The 5,481-nt window shown below is 43.1% G+C and overlaps 1 non-coding gene across 1 annotated transcript; it reads right to left on the reverse strand.

The window, feature by feature from the left end:
- Positions 1-867: 867 nt before the first annotated feature.
- Positions 868-939, reverse strand: trnav-uac. The gene has a single exon. It is a non-coding gene; the product is annotated as a tRNA-Val (tRNA).
- Between the last annotated feature and the right edge of the window lie 4,542 nt (positions 940-5,481).

The raw sequence follows: 5,481 nt of genomic DNA on the forward strand, positions 1-5,481 counted from the left end.
TGGAATGCCCTGCTGGGAGCAGTTGTTGAGGTAGAATCCATATTACGTTTCAAGAGGGAACTAGATAGATATCTGAAAGCAAGTAATTCATTGGGGTACAGGGAAAAGTCAGGGACTGCCTAGACCCTCGAGGCTATACAGAGGAGAGCTAAAAGAATGAATCCTCAGTGGTAGAGGAATTCGCTGTGAGCAAAATCATAGACAAGCTCGGGCTCTTCAGTCTTGAAAGAAGACAACTCAGAGGGGACCTCATAGAAATGCATAAAGTTTTACATGATTGAAAAAGTAAACCCAGATTAATATTTTAAGATATATCAAGACAGTAGAACAAGAGAACACAGATTTAAAGTTATAATTTTAGGACAGATACCAGAAGTAATCAATGACTGGAACAGGTTGCCAGAAAAGCTGTTCGAGACCAGGATACGGAGCTCATTTAAAAAGCAGTTTGATGCAGTGATGAGGTGATGTTAGGATGGGTTTTCTGGACAGATAAGAGCAAATGGGCCAAAGGGTCTTCTTCATTCAGACCAATCTTGTGATCTTGTGACATCAGATAAATGGGACTGTATCAACTGTGCTTTCAAAGAGCAAGCACACAAACAAATGGTCAAATGGCCTTCTTCTATAATAATAATAATCATTGCATTTGATGTAGCACTTTTCACGTCTTCTAGACATCTCAAAGCGCTTCACAGAATATACTGTAAAGTGAATTGACTGTCTATTTGTGGGCAAAACGCATTGGCCAATTGTGCACGACAGTGTCCCACAAACAGTCGTGGATTGAGTGACCAAATTATTATTGATTTTTTTTCTTGAGGGATTATTATCAGGCATGTGGATTAAGGAAACTTGCCCAAGGTTTTGACCTGCCAGGAATTGAACCCAGGTCTCTCGCTTGTAAGGCGAGTGCTCTAACCACTGAGCTACAGGACTCCACATGCTAAAGGGTTTTATGGTTACATACTATATATTCATTCCATCCTCTTTTGGTTGAGAGCACAGGAGGAGTCCAGGTTAGCTATTCTGGGACTACAACATTATAGTGATAATAATCCTTACATTTGATATCGCACCTTATCCCTTATCACTCATTGACATGTATGCGGATGACACCCACCTCTATCTCTCTGCCTCCACCCTCAACTCCAGGACTATTGTTGTCCTAACAGAATGTCTGTCAGACATTAAATCCTGGATGAGAGATAATGTTTTACAGTTCAACGTCAACAAGACTGAGGCCCTCCTGATTGACTTATGTCAGCGCCTCCACACCTCGGGCACTGATAGCATCATCATCCAGAGATGCACACTCCACCTCACTGAGCCAGTCCAGAACCTTGGCATCTTGTTTGACCCTCAACTGTACTTTTTACCCCACATCCATGCCATGACCCGCTCTGCCTTCCCCCAACTCCGCAACATTGCCCCACTCCGCCATTAACTCGCCCCTCAGGCAGATGAAACCCTCATCCATGCATTCATCATGTCCTGACTCAACTACGCCAACTCCCTGCTTGCTGGCCTTCCCAACTCTTCCCTCCATAAGCTGTGGATCATCCAGAACTCTGCAGCTCATGTCCTCTCCCGCACCAGGCTCTGTGAACCCATCACGTTACCCTCACCTGACTCCACTGGCTCCCCATCCCCCAGAGGATAGAGCTCAAAATCCTTGTCCTCATCCTTCAAAAGGCCCCTCCACGGCCTTGCTCCTCCCTACCTCTGCGACCTGCTGACCCCACATCAACCTGTCCGCTCCTTCCCCTCAGCATGCTCTGGCCTGCTCCACGTCCCTCACCTGACCAGTCCCACCATCAGCGGCCGCGCCTTCAGCCCCCACCCTATGGAACTCCATCACACATTCCCTTCCCCTTGCTCCCTCTCTTGCCTCCTTCAAGGCGCGTCTTAAAATCCTCCGCTTCGACCTAGCCTTAAGTCACCCTCCTACCCTCCCTGCCCTCAACCCTCCCCAATTCCGACCCCCAGCTCAGGTCCAAATTCCTGACTGCCGAGCACTTTGGGATGTCCTCCCGACGTGAAAGGTGCTATACAAATGTAATATTTTATTGTATTGAGACAATAAGCACTTCACAGAATATATCATAAAATGAATTGATTGTATATTTTGTGGGCGAAATGCAGCAGCCAATTGCACACAGCAGTGTCCCACAAATTGAATGAAGACATTATTATCCCCAGAAAGCGATCCGCCAATTGACTAACAACTGGATTCCTACTTACTGCTAGGTAAACAGAGGCATGTGGAGTAAGGAAAGTTGCCTAAGGTTTCATCCTGCCCGGGAATCAAAGCCAGGTTCCTCTCACTTGCGAGGTGAGCATGCTAACCACTAGGTTACAGGATTCCACATTAAAGGATTGGTTAAGCTAGTTTAGGTGTCTTTTTTTCTCCGTTTAACCGTTTTTACATTTCATCTGTTCCTTCATTGGGATCTTATATGCAATATTTGTAACAGGGTTGAGAGATGCTAATAGAACAGTTTGTTTAGTTTGTGCTATTTGCAAAGCTGTTAATTGTGATCTCTAAAAGCTGCAAAAGGGAAAAAATGGGCTGAGAGTAAAAGGAGGTTTGTTCTTTGGACTTTTAACACAGAGAATAAAATAACTCCTCACGATTTCTCTAAATGACCATAGAGTAAAACACCTTCTCCTCACAGTCTCTTTAAATGTCTAGAGAGTAAACCATAATAACTTGCATTTATACAGCACCCTTCGAGCGGGGTAGTGTGTTGACGCTTTGGAGTAAAACATCCTCTCCTCACAGTCTCTCTAAATATCCAAAGAGTAAAATGCCTTTTCTCTTCGCGTCTTTATTTTCTCACTTTGGTAGCTTTCGGAAATCACAATTCGCTAAACAACCCAACTACACAACATTCTTATAGGGTATAGGGTGCTCTCAACAGGATAATGATGGTTAAATATTAAATAGAAAACCAATGGGAGATCAGTCATAAGAGCAATGTTCCTAGGTATTCAAGCTATTAAAACTGTACATTAATGCTGACTAAGATTATCAAATAAGGTTACTGACAGAGCAGAAACATTATATGACAGACTAAACAATATACAACAACAACAAATTACATTTGTATATTGCCTTTCACAGTAATTGTTTTACTACAGTTACACTTAAGAGGTGGATTTATTCTGCTACTAGGATTACTTTGTAGTTCTCTCATTTCATATTGTCTCATCCTTATTGGTAGGTACTCTTGTATGGTACATTCGTATTTCTCTCCACAAGATATATGTCATTCCCATTTTTATCTTAATGGGAGCGATGCAGGCACAGGATGCAGGCTTCATGACCAGGCAGGAAGGGGGCTTGAATGGTCTTGCAGAAGTCATTGTGAGCATTCACAAGATTTTTGTTTGTGAAGAAGGTGTTTCAGCCCATTTTATCTCATCTTCAGTGTCCAGTGTCTTGGCTTCAACCACCCTTCTTGGCAACCTGTTCAAGTTGTTGATGAAAGATAAACTTCCTGGTGTCTGCCCTCATACTGTGCTTTTCTCTCAAGACTGATGACCCGAAAAAAGCTGGTAACTGCCAGTACTGGCATTGTAATTACACTTAGCCAGAAATTCTGTCTTGCTAGACTGCACGTCCCCATCCACCCCTCCCACTAGTCCAGCGAACTGTGGTTTTAGTGTACGGAAGTAGGACTTGAACCCACAACCTTTTGACTCAAAGGTGGGAGTGCTAACAACTAAGCCAGGATGACACCTAAACATAACTCCATCCTAGCTTTATTATACAGGATCCTTACACAACAACACTGCATTTTAGAAGCAATTCTTTTTGTTGAAGCATGTAATTAAAATCCTCCCAGCACACTCGGCTTCCTTAAACAAAAATAAGGCCCACGAGGGGCTGACGATTGAAAGGCCATCCATGTAGATGTATAGTTTAATCTTTATTAAATTTGTTAAATTGATAAATATGATTGATATCATCAAGGATAAGGCCATTGTGGACTGTTATTGTGGAGGGTTTACTTAATATCTACCCAATGAGCCAGACAATTATGAAGCTTTCTCCTTTATGTCTTCCAGGCTAAACCTGTTGGAATGTCTACTTGAGTGGCAAGTGTTAGTCCTTTTATTCGTGCCCCACTGGGACCTGATGACTGGAGGTCCCTCCTAATCTCTTTCAGAGCTTCCTCCTCTATCCTTTGATGCTGGTCGAGAGAAAGACATTTCAGAACCTGGCAACAGCTGTTATTACTAGTACATCAAGGTCACAAATCCCAAACCGCTAGTAATAACACCCACCCTGGTGATTGACAGTGGGACAATCCATCTCATAATGTTACAGCTGAAAGGCTTCTAATGCTGGAAGAGGGGTTACATTGCAAGAATTGTTTATAGTGTCTGGCTTTGCTTCCATGTGCATCCTGGCTGACTGAGTTGTATCAGTGGACCCAAGACACACATTGCTATTCAGAGAAAAGGACTGTGCTGTGGATACAGATGGGAGAGTGGATGCAGCAAACTGGTGATGTGCAAGATGTGCTCCAAAGACACTGAAAATTGTTAATTAACCTGTTAGAAGCTTATGTTAAAAATTCTATTTGTAATCTATTATTGAAGTCTGGTCATTTTTAAAGAGCTTTATGAAACTTGATTTAGGAGCTATATAAAAGGTGCTTGGGGGCATTTATAAAGTGGATTTTTCCGTTAGTGAGGGAGCCATAGCAAGTGTATGGTATAGAAGAGGATCTTATAAGCAGGGACCACTGCAGCACACATTGGTGTGAGGCAGGTCCTGGAACTATGTTTAAAAAAGACATAGACCGATATTTAGGTAGTAATGACATAAAGTGGTTTGATGACATGGGGAGCCATTTGGATGAAAAGATCTACCAAGATCTAATAAACTGATGGAACAAGCTCGATGGACTGAATGGCTCCCTGTTGCCTCAGTGTGGGAAACCCAAACAAACTGGAGGAAGATTCATGGCGGAAGACAACAGCAGCAACAACAACAACAACAATGTGCAGTTACACAGTGCACTACATGTGGATATCCTCACAAAACATTTCACAGTGGCATGGCTTGACACCGAGCCAGAAAGCGGAAGTGACCAAAGGAACACTCAAAGAGAAAACTCTTCAGGTGTGATTTGAAGACAGGCAGAGATGAGGCAAGACAGAGGGATTGAAGCAAAGAGTTCCAAAGATTCAGGGCATACTGGCTGAAAGCATGGCATCCAATTGCGAAGCGGAGGGAATGAGGGTCGTGCAGCAGACCTGTACCAGTTGAACGAACGTGGCGGGAAGAGGAATGGGATGAGAACAGATGGTGGAAGTAGGGAGGTGCCAGGACATGAAAAGATTTGAAAATAAGAGTGAGGATCTTGAAATCCATCCATTTTGTAACACACAATATGAAAGGTGTGGGAAAAGATTAGAGAAAGAGTAGGGTAGATAGCTCTTTAAGATTCTAAAGGGGCTAGACAA

Source organism: Callorhinchus milii, unplaced genomic scaffold (genome assembly GCF_018977255.1).
Source record: "Callorhinchus milii isolate IMCB2004 unplaced genomic scaffold, IMCB_Cmil_1.0 Scaffold2, whole genome shotgun sequence".
NCBI classification, from domain to species: domain Eukaryota; kingdom Metazoa; phylum Chordata; class Chondrichthyes; order Chimaeriformes; family Callorhinchidae; genus Callorhinchus; species Callorhinchus milii.